The sequence below is a fragment of the Callithrix jacchus genome, chromosome 12 (genome assembly GCF_049354715.1).
Source record: "Callithrix jacchus isolate 240 chromosome 12, calJac240_pri, whole genome shotgun sequence".
NCBI lineage: Eukaryota > Metazoa > Chordata > Mammalia > Primates > Cebidae > Callithrix > Callithrix jacchus.
The window spans coordinates 36,627,577-36,639,594 of NC_133513.1; the positions used below are offsets into that span (position 1 = coordinate 36,627,577).

General features: G+C 37.4%; 1 long non-coding RNA gene across 1 annotated transcript in view; it reads left to right on the forward strand.

Annotated features, from left to right (window-relative positions):
• Nucleotides 1-12,018, forward strand: part of LOC108594082 (uncharacterized) — a 114,613-nt gene that overhangs the window by 51,297 nt on the left and 51,298 nt on the right. Inside the window, exon 5 of the long non-coding RNA XR_013524361.1 lies at nt 10,291-10,413. This is a non-coding gene — a long non-coding RNA (uncharacterized LOC108594082). The remainder of the gene's footprint in view (nt 1-10,290; nt 10,414-12,018) is intronic.

Below are 12,018 nucleotides of genomic sequence, written 5' to 3' on the forward strand. Positions count from 1 at the left end.
AACTGTGGTTCAAGAATGTGTTCGAAGTGAGGTGTTGAATTGTTAGTCAGGTCAGAATCGTCATCAGATGCCTGCTGTGATATTATTCCTAGTGTTTCCCTGATGACGGAAGCTTCCCATTTAGTCACAACAGTCAGACTTCTACCTCACCCAATACTTTTTAGGAAAGGCAGAAATAAAGAAGGAGGAAGAAGAGGAAGAAACAAAGAAGGAAAAGAAGGAAGGAAGAGAAAAAGGTGCACTATGGCAAAATCCAGTGTATTTCCATTTTTGGCAATATGACTGACTAGATAGCCAGAAAAACCAAACCAGTGCAGAACATCTAACAGTGCTGGATAGAATATTTAAAATAAATCTTCAAAAATGTGTGGCTAATCATATGTGAAAATAAAGAATGTCCCAAAAGTCTGGAAGTGATGAAGAGGTTCAAAGCTGGAAACAGTAAGTGAAACTGGAAAGATAATCAAGTGTCATTAAGTTTTTGTCCTGGGAATAGGGTGGAGGACAGGCAGTTAATATCTTCTCTTGAGGGAGGGATCTGGAACTGGGCTTTTTATAGGCTCTGAAATCTAGAGCTGGGATGTGCAAACTATAGCCCGTAAGCCAAATGCAGCCCAATTTTGTAGAGTTCCACGGAAACACAGCCATGCCTTTCCTTATCATATTATCTGTAGTTGCTTTTGTAAACAAGGGCAGAGTTGAATAGTTGCAGCCATATGGACCACAGAGACAAAAAAAATGTACTGTCTGGCCCTCTATAGAAAAAGTTGACTGACCATGATTCTTGAGTAACAGAGTTGGGAAAGACACTTGCCTATCTTGGTTTTTGGTTTTGAGTGGAAGGAGGGGATAAAGGGAAAAAAACAACCAATCCTTACATTCAAAAAGTTCAATAAAACTGAGAGACAGCATAACAAACCAATCAAACCAATGCCAAAAGTGAAAGAGGGTACAATCACAAATAGAATTGAGATTTGAAAGATAATAAAACAGAATATATTGAACAACTTCATGACAATCAATCTGGAATCTTTTCTTTCTGAAGTAGAAATATAAATTGCCAAAACTGATTCAAGAAGAAATAGTAAGCCTGAATCATCCTATGTTTATGAAAAACATGAATCCTTAGCTTAAAAAAACTGTCCTTAAGAAAATCACCAGGCTCAGTTTTATATGCCAGTTTGAATACTCAGAGTTGAAAATTCTAATCTTACATAAAATCTTTGAGAGTTTCTCAGTAAGACTGGAAAACCAATTCATATAACAAAATCAACTCAAAATGGATAAAAATCCTAAATGTGAGACTTGAAAGAGTAACACTTCTGTTTAACTTCAAATGGTCACAAATTTGAATAGTTAGTGGCTAGCATACTGGACAATCCCACTCTGAAATCTACAGGAAATGGGAAAAGCTTCTTGCCTTTGGCATTTTGTTCCCATTGCTTTTTGATATGGCCCCCAAAACACAGGCAACAAAAGCAAAAATAAACAATTGGGATTATCAAGCTAAAAAGCTTCTGCACAGCAGAGGCAAAATCAACAGAGTAAGGAAACGACCTGCAGAATGGGAGAAAATATCTGTGAACCATACATCTGATAAGGAGTTAATATAAAAATATAAAAGGAACTGAAAGAATTCAATAGCAAGAAAACAAGTGATCTAATTAAAAAAAATTGAGTGAAGGACCTGAAAAGACATTTCTGAAAAGATAGCATACAAATGGCCAATGGGTCTACTAAAAAAAAATGCTCAGTATCATTGATCATCAGGGAATGCAAGTTAAAGCCAGGGTGAGATATTTACCTCACGTCTGCTTGGATGGTTTATAAAAAATATGAGATAAAAAGTGTTGTTGAGGATGTGTGGAGAAAACCCTTGTAAACTGTTGGTGGGAATATAAATTAATACAGTCATTTTGGAAAGCAGTATGGAGGTTCCTCAAAATGTTAAAAACAGAACTACCATATGGTCGAGCCATTATACTTCTGGATATATATCCAAAGGAAATGAAATACATATGTTGAAGAGGGATCTGAACTCCCATGTTCACTGCAGCATTATTATCCATAGCTAAGATGTGGAAATAGCTTAAATGTCCATCAACAAATACATGAATAAAAAATGTGATATATATGCACAGCAGAATATTCAACCTTAAAAAAGATAGAAATCCTATTATTTGCAGCAAGGCTAAAATTGGATAACATTATACTAGGTGAAATAAACCAGGCATAGAAAGACAAATATTACAAGGTCTCACTTACATGTGGAATCTAAGAGTTGAACTCACAGAAGCAGAGAGCCGAATGGTGGTTACCAGGGGCTGGAGAGTGGGAAACAGGGAAGATGTTGGTTAAGGAATGTAGAATTTCAATTAGACAGGAGGAATAAGTGAGAATTCTATTGTGCAACATGGTGATTATAGCAAACAACAATGTATTATATGCTTGAAAATTGCTTAGAGAGTCGATTTCAAATTTCCTCGCCATCAAAAAAGATGTGAGATTAATTAGCTTGATTTAGTCATATCATAATACATACATTTATTAAAACATCATGGGTTTTACACCTTAAATAAATATACAATTTTGTCAATTAAAAAAATAAAAAGGAGGAATAAGATTAAAGTGAAATAATTAGGAATATAATTATTCATAGGTATATCATTGTCTATATGCTAAATGCCACAAAATGTTCAATGAAATCATTAAATTAATAAGCTATAGCAAACATGCTGGATATAATATTCATATACAAAAGTGATTCATCTTTTTATACATGAAAATAGCATTATAAATTATTATTACTAATTTTTTAGAAAATTTATTTATTATACTTTAAGTTCTCGGGTACATGTGCAGATCGTGCAGGTTTGTTACATAGGTATATACGTGCCATGGTGGTGGTTTGCCGCATCCATAGCCCTGTCATCTACATTAGGTGTTTCTCCTAATGCTATCTCTCCCCGATCCCCCCACCCCCTGCTATTCCTCCTCTTAGCTCCCCAACCCCCAGGCCCCGGTGTGTGAATTTCCCCTCCCTGCATCCATGTGTTCTCATTGTTCAACCCTCACTTATGAGTGAGAACATGCAGCGTTTGGTTTTCTGTTCTTGTGTCAGTTTGCTGAGAATTCTGGTTTCCAGTTTCATCCGTGTCTCTGCAAATGACATGGACTCATCTTTTTATGGCTGCATAGTATTCCATGGTGTATATGTGCCACATTTTCTTTGTCCAGTCTATCATTAATGGGCATTTGGGTTGGTTCCAAGTCTTTGCCACTGTGAACAGTGCCACAATGAACATATGTGTGCATATGTCTTTATAATAGAATGATTTATAATCCTTTGGGTATATACCCAGTAATGGGATTGCTGGTCAAATGGTATTTCTAGATCCTTGATGAATTGCCACGGTGTCTTCCACGATGGTTGAATTAATTTATACTCCCACCAATAGTGTAAAAGCATTCTTATTTCTCCAGCATCTGTTGTCTCCTGATTTTTTAGTGATCACCATTCTAACTGGCATGAGGTGGTATCTTAATGTGGTTTTGATTTGCATTTCTCTAATGACCAGTGATGATGAACTTTTTTTCATATGTTTGTTGGCTGCATACATGTCTTTTTTTGAGAAGTGTCTTCATATCCTTTGCCCACTTTTTGATGGGGTTGTTTTTTTTTTAAATTGTAAATTTGTTTAAGTTCTCTGTAGATTCTGGGTATTAGCCCTTTGTCTGATGGGTAAAGTGCAAAAATTTTTTCCCATTCTGTTGGTGGCCAGTTCATTCTATTGATAGTTTATTTTGCTGTGCAGAAGCTCTTAAGTTTAATTAGATTTCATATGTCTATTTTGGCTTTTGCTGCCATTGCTTTTGGTGTTTTAGTCATGAAGTCCTTGCCCATGCCTATGTCCTGAATGATATTGCCAGGTTTTATTCTAGAGTTTTTATTGTGTTAGGCCTCATGTTTAAATCTTGAATCCATCTAGAATTAATTTTTGTATAAGGTGTAAGGGAGGAATCCAGTTTCAACTTTCTGCACATGGCTATTCAGTTTTCCCAACACCATTTATTAAATAGGGAATCTTTTCTGCATTGCTTGTTTTTGTCAAGTTTGTCAAAGATCAGATGGTTGTAGTTGTGTGTGGCCTTCTTTCTGAGGCCTCTCCTCTGTTCCATTGGTCTATATCTCTGTCTTGGTACCAGTACCATGCTGTTTTGATTACAGTAGCCTTGTAATATAGTTTGAAGTCAGGTAGCATGATGCCTCCAGCTTTGTTTTTTTCACTTAGGATTGTCTTGGCTATGTGAGCTTTTTTTTTGGTTCTATATGAAGTTTAAGGTTTTTTTTTTTTTCCAATTATGTGAAGAAAGTCCTCAGTAGTTTGATGGGGATAGCATTGAATCTATAAATTACTTTGGGCAGTATGGCCATTTTCACAATATTGATTCTTCCTAACCATGATCATGGAATGGTTCTCCATCTGTTTGTGTCCTCTCTTATTTCGTTGAGCACTGGTTTGTAGTTCTCCTTGAAGAGGTCCTTTACATCATTTGTTAGCTGTATTCCTAGGTATTTTATTCTCTTTGTAGCAATTGGGAATGGGAGTTCCCTCATGATTTGGCTCTCTGTTTGTCTATTATTGGTGTATAGGAATGCTTGTAATTTTTGCACATTGACTTTTGTATCCTGAGAGTTTGCTGAAGTTGCTTATCAGCTTAAGGAGATTTGGGGCTGAGATGATGGGGTTTTCTAAATATACAACCATGCCATCTACAAACACGGACAATTTTACATTCTCTCTTCCTATTCAAATACCCTTTATTTCTTTCTCTTGCCTGATGGTGCTAGCCAGAACTTCCAATAATACGTTGAATAGGAGTGGTGAGAGAGGCATCCTTGTCTTGTGCCAGTTTTCAAATGGAATGCTTCCAGCTTTTGCCCATTTAGTATGATATTGGCTGTGGGTTTGTCATAAATAGCTCTTTTTATTTTGAGATATGATCCATTGATACCTAGTTTATTTAGAGTTTTTAGCATAAAGAGCTGTTGAATTTTGTCGAAGGCCTTCTCTGCATCTATTGAGATAATCATATGGTTTTTGTCTTTGGTTCTATTTATGTGATGGATTACATTTATAGATTTGTGGATGTTGAATCAGCCTTGCATCCCTGGGATGAAGCTGACATGATTGTGATGGATAAGGCTTTGATGTGCTGTTGGATTTGTTTTTCCAGTATTTTATTGAAGATTTTTGCATCGATGTTCATCATGCATATTGACCTGAAGTATTCTTTTTTAGTTGCGTCTCTGCCAGGTTTTGGTTTCAGGATGATGTTGGCCTCATAAAATGAGTTAGGGAGGATTCCCTCTTTTTGTATTGTTTGGAATAGTTTCAGAAGGAATGGTACCAGCTCCTCTTTGTACCTTTGGTAGAATTTGGCTGTGAACCCATCTGGTCCTGGACTTTGTCTGGTTTGTAGGCCATTAATTGCTGCCTCAACTTCAGACCTTGTTATTGGTTGAATTCAGGAATTTATCTTCCTGGTTTAGTCTTGGGAGGGTGTAAGTGTCCAGAAATTTATCAATTTCTTCTAGATTTACTGGTTTATTTGCATAGAGGTAGTAATCTCTGATGGTAGTTTGTATTTCTGTGGGATCAGTAGTGATATCCTCTTTATCATTTTTTATTGCATCTATTTGAATCTTCTCTCTTTTCTTTTTTATTAGTCTGGCTAGCAGTCTATCTATTTTGTTGATCTTTTCGGAAAACCAGCTCCTGAATTTATTGATTTTTTTGAAGGTTTTTTTTTTGTGTGTGTCTCCTTCAGTTCTGCTTCGATGTTAGTTATTTTTTGCCTTCTGCGAGCTTTTGAATTTGTTTGATCTTGCTCCTTTAGTTCTTTTAATGGTGACATTAGGGTGTTGATTTTATATCTTTCCCCAGTTCTCTGATGGGCATTTAGTGCTATAAATTTCCCTCTACACACTGCTTTAAATGTGTCCCAGAGATTCTGGTACATTGTGTCTTTGTTCTCATTGGTTTTGAAGAACATCTTTATTTCTGCCTTCATTTCATTATTTATCCAGTAGTCATTCAGGAGCAGGTTGTTTAGTTTCCATGTAGTTGTGCAGTTTTGAGTATGTTTCTTAATCCTGAGTTCTAATTTGATTGCACTGTGGTCTGAGAGACTGTTATGATTTCTGTTCTTTTGCATTTGCTGAGGAGTGTTTTACTTCCAATTACATTGCCAATTGTAGAATAAGTGCCATGTAGCACTGAGAAGAATGTATATTCTATTGATTTGAGGTGGAGAATTCTGTAGATGTCTATTAGGTCCACTTGATCCAGAGCTGAGTTCAGATCCTGAATATCCTTGTTAATTTTCTGTCTTGTTGATCTAATATTGACAGTGGGATGTTAAAGTCTCCACCATTATTGTGTGGGAGTCTGCTCTTTATATGTTTCTGAGATCTTGTTTTATGAATCTGGGTGCTCCTGTATTGGGTACATATATATTTAGGATAGTTGGCTCTTCTTGTTGCATTGATTCCTTTACCATTATATAATGCCCTTCTTTGTCTTTTTTGATCTTTGTTGGTTTATTGTCTGTTTTGTCAGACAGTGGGATGGCAAGCCCTGCTTTTTTTTTTCTTTCCATTTGCTTGGTAAATATTTCTTTATCCTTTTATTTTGAGCCTATGTGTGTCTTTGCATGTGAGTTGGGTCTCCTGAATACAGCACACTGATGGGTCTTGAATCTTTATCCAATTTGCCCATCTGTGTCTTTTAATTGGGGCATTTGCCCATTTACATTTAAGGTTAATGTTGTTAGGTGTGAGTTTGATCCTGTCATCATGATGCTACTGGTTATTTTGCAAAGTAGTTGATGCAGTTTCTTCATAGTGTCATTGATCTTTGTATTTTGATGTGATTTTGCAGTGGCTGGTATGAGTTTTTCTTTTCTCGATTTAGAGCTTCCTTCAGGAGCTCTTGCAGGACAGGCCTGGTGATAACAAAATCCCTCAGCATTTGATCATCCATAAAGGATTTTGTTTCTCCTTTGTGAAATTAAGTTGAAATGAATGTATAGTGGTTAATGACATGAATTCAGGTTCAAAGTCCCTCTCATTCTATTTATGTGACATTAGTCAAATTATTTCTCCTTTCTTTGCTTCAGTGTCTTCATCTGAAAAGGGGACAATAGGACAATATCTATACCTACCTAATATTTGTGAGAAAAGTTAGTGTATACAAAATGCTTAGAGAAGTACCTAGCTCATAGTAATTGGTACATACGTTTTTGTAAAACAAGTGAAGAAAGTTACATAGAAATAAATTTTACAATAAATTGCATAATAACTTTATAAAGAAAATTATAAAATTGTACTGGAAAAGAAAATCTAAATAAATGGAGTGATATACCATTTTCATGGACAAGGATGCTTAATATTTATACAGATATTAATCCACTACACATTAATCCACAGATTTGACATTTGAATCAAACTCCTAACTTAATTTCTCATGGAAATTGATGAGCTAGTAGTAACATTTACATTATGAGGAAAGGAACAAAAATAGCCATGATTTTCTTCAAGAGATAGTGCTAGGTGGGGGTGCTTGACTTCTAAGAAATTAAGATTTTTAATGAATCTTTGATAATTAAGACAATGTAGTATTGGTAGAGAGATAGAAACAGTGCACCAATTATATAAAAAAAGGGAAACAAAAACAGACTATTTTATAGATGGAAACACAATATGTAATGAATGATCATCCATTCGACATTGGTTAATGAGACTGGATTCACAAATTATACTACACACAAAACAACTTTAAGTAGATTAAGGACATTAATGTGAAAAGCAAGATTTAAAAATTTAAGAAGAACATGTTTAAGAGAATGACTTTATGATTTCCAGGGTGGGGATATATTTCTTAAATAAGACCCAAAAAGTACATTACAGAAATAGAAAGATTAATAAATTCAGGCACATTAAAATTAAGACCTTATGTTCATCAAAAATCATGCAGGAAGTGAATAGACAAGCCACAATAGGGAAAAGACATTTCCAACAGATATAACCAGCAAAGATTAGTATTTAGGACATGTAAGTAAACCTAAAAACCAAGAATACAAATATTCTAATAGAAAAATTGAAGCTATATTATTTCAAAGAAATATCAAAAGTCATTGAACGTATGGAAAATGCTCAACCTTGTTAGGTATCAGAAAAATGCAAATTAAAACCACAATGATATAACATTCAAAATTCTTCAACTTGGCAAAAATGGAAAGTATAAACATATCAGCTGTTGGTAAGGATGTAGCACAATAGAAATTCTCATCTTCAGCTTTAGGTATATTTTAGAATTACATTATCCCCCACATCTCTGCTGGGGGATAATATAATCATTTGGAAAAAAATATGGCATAGCTTGCTAAAGCTGAAGATGAAATTACCTTATTTGTCTCAAGTAATTTGTCTCAAGTATAAGCCCTATAGAATTGCTTGCTGTTAACTCTGTAATCATATTTTTCTAATTAATAATATAAAATATGCAATTATATATGTATGTTTGGCTGGCCATATATATGTATATATGTATACACACACACATACACACAGATGGATCTATTTTTCTATGGCCAGCCAAACATGAATACTTTTTTAAACCTATATTTCAGTTAGTACTGCTAATTTATCTTTTCCCAGGAAAAAATTTTGATTTTATTTGAGTTTTCTTATTATCAGATGGCTGAACATAATATTCCCTTACAATTCCTTTAGTTTCCTTTGTGCTTGGAATAAATTTTCCTTTCTGATTTCTAATTTTGTTATTTACTCATGGACTCATTCAATAAATAAGTATTGAATGCTTAAGATATAGTCATTACTGTAGGTCTCCGGAATTGTGTGGGGTTCATTGTCTAGTTGGGGAGAGATAGACAATGACCAAGTGCCTTAGTGCCCTTTACATTTCTGTGACAGAATACCTGAGACTGAGGAATTTATAATGAACATAAATATATTGGCTCATAGTTCTGGAGGTTAAGTCCAATACCAAGGCTTTGGCATCTGTTGAGGGCCAATGTGTCACCCCATGGTGGAAAGTGAATAGCAAAAAGAGAGAGAAAGGGGACAAACTCACTCTTTATAAGGAATTCACTCCTGTAAATAAGGGCATTAATCTGTTCATGAAGGCAGAACCCTCGTGACCTAATCACCTCATAGAAGTTCAACATCTTAATACCATGGCAATTAAAATTTCATCATGAGTTTTGGAGGGGACAGATATTCAAACCATAGAATTCTGATCCTTGTCTCCAAAAAATTTATGTTGTTCTCATATACAAAAGACATTCATTGTACCTCAGTAGCCCCCAAAGTCTTAGCTCATTCCTGTATCAACTCAAGAGTTCAAAGTCCAGAGTGTCATAAAAACTAGCTATGAGCAAGACTCAAAAGGCATGATTCATCCTGAGGCAAATTCCTCTCCATCGGTGAGCCTATGAAATGAAATGAGTTACGTGCTTCCAAAATACAATGGTGGAACAGGAAGGTGTAGGATAGACATTCCAATTCCAAAAGGGAGAAATAGGAAAGAAGAAAGGGGTAATTGATCTCAAAGAAGTTCAAAACCCGGTGGAGTGAACAATAGTAAATCTAAGACTTCAGAATAACCTTTGACTTCATATGCCATTTTTTGGAACACATTGTGGTGGTGGTTGGGCACACAAGGCCTTGGGGAGCTTTAGCCCTATGGCTTTACAGGACTCAACCACAAAAGCAGCTCTGTTGGGTTGGAGTCTTGTACCTGCAGATCACCTAGGCTGGTGTTGCATGCTGGTGGCGCTACAGTTCTGGGGTCTTGGAGGAGGTCTTGCCCCCATAGCTCCATTAGGCCGAGTGGGGACTCTGCAGCAGCCCTGTTCCCACAGTTCTCCTAGGCATTGCCCATGTGGGGGCTCTCGGCAATGACATCATTCCTGTGGTAAGTCTCTGCCTGTGACATCCTTTGAAATCTGCTTGGAGGCACCCATGCCCTCACAGCTCTTGCATCCTGTGCATCTGCAGAATCAGCACCACATGGATGCTCCTAGGGTTTATGGCATGTAACCTTCTGCAGTGGGCCAAGCCGTACCTGGTCTGTTTGAGCCACAGCTGGGACAGCTAAGGAGCACTGGAAGTGGGAAGCAGAGACTTGAGGCAGCCCTGGGCAGTGCGCCCCAAAGTCTGGAGGGTGTTGTAAGCCTGTCTTTTGACATATGTCCTTCCTCCAGGAAGGACCTGGCAGTCTGAACCTGTGATGGGAAGAGTGTCACCAATAATCTCTGAAGTGCCTTGGGGGTCGCTGACAACAGCCTCTGGCTTCCTTCTATCCACACGAACCTCCTTATCAAAAGGTGAGTTGGCTGTACCATTGGTTTCCTCCTGAAAGTGCGCTTTCATCCTCGATCACACGGCCAGGCTGAGAGTCCTTCAGAGCCCTAAGCTGTGTTTTCCTTTCCATTATACAATTTTGTGTTTAAATAATTTCTGTCTTCTCAAAATTTAGTATACGCAGTTATGAAAAGCCACACAGCAGCCTGAATACTTTGCCGCTTAGATATTTATTTTACCAGATATTCTAGTTCATTCTTCTTATATTCTGCCTTTCACAAAGCACTTGGGATGTACACAATTCAGCCAAGGTCTTTGCCACTTTAACAAAGTGGCCTTTACTCAAGTGTCTTGTACCTATTCTCTCATTTCAACTTGAGACCTTATCAGAATTGCCTTGACTGTCCTTATTTCTGCCAAAATTCTGATCAACAACCACTCAGTACCCTCTAGGAAGATTCAGACTTTCTCTACAGTCCCTTTCTTCCTCTGACACCTCACCAGAATTGCTCTTAATGCTCCTTTCATGGCAATGCAGGCTGTTTCCAGTCAGCTTCTCCAAACTCTTTCAGCCTCTACCCATTTCCCAGTTTCAAAGCTGTCTCTGTGTTGTCAGGTGTTTGTTACGGCACAATTGCCACTTCTTGTTAACAATCTTCTGTCTAAGTCCATTTGTGCTACTATAACAAAATACTTGAGACTGGGTGATTTATAATGAACAGAAATTCACAGGCTCACAGTTATGGAGGCTGAGAAGTCCAATATTAAGGTGCCAGCCTCTTTCAAGGGCCAGCCTTCTTGCTGTATTATCCCATGGCAGAAGGGAGACGGCAGGAGAGTTAGAGAGAGGCAGAGAGAAAGAGAGAGAAGAGAGGGAAAACACACCACTTCCTTTTTTATTTTAGGTTTAGGGAAACGTGATGGTTTGTTATATAGGTATACTCGCGTCACAGTCTCTTTTTAGTTCTATGTGGGGCAACATTAGGACAATCATGAAATCCCTTCTGGGGGCTCCGGTGTGTGAGTTGGGGGTCTGCAGTGGTTCCTGCTCAGAGCATACTTTCTGGAGGCTGTGCACTTCACAGGCCGGTCAGAGAGGTGGAATACGAGCTGCTCAATGACCCGTAACAGGGCTGCCGACAGGTCAGACAGTGACCCTGAGCCTGGGAACACCCCACTTGAGTGTCCAGCCCATCCAGTCCCACCCTGATTGAGCTGCTCAGGGCTGAAGGTATTTCTCTCTGATCCTCCCCTGAAGCACCCAGAGCACGAGAATCTCTTAATGTTGTACAGATTATTACATCACCCTGGTATTAAGCCCAGTACTCAACAGTTATCTTTTCTGCTCCTCTCCCTCCTCCAACTCTCCACCCTCAGACAGATCCCAGTGCCTGTAGTTTCCTTCTTTGAAACACATCCCTTTCTAACACACCCACTCCCATGATGACAGCATTAATTCATTCATTAAGCCAGAGCCCTTATGGCCTAATCACCTCTTAAAACTCTTACCTCTTAAAACTGTTATAATGGCAGTTAAACTTCGACATGAATTTTGGAGAGGATGAAGATTCAAATCACAGAACCAGGTAAACATAAATGTTATAATTTCATGTACTTATAAGTATTAC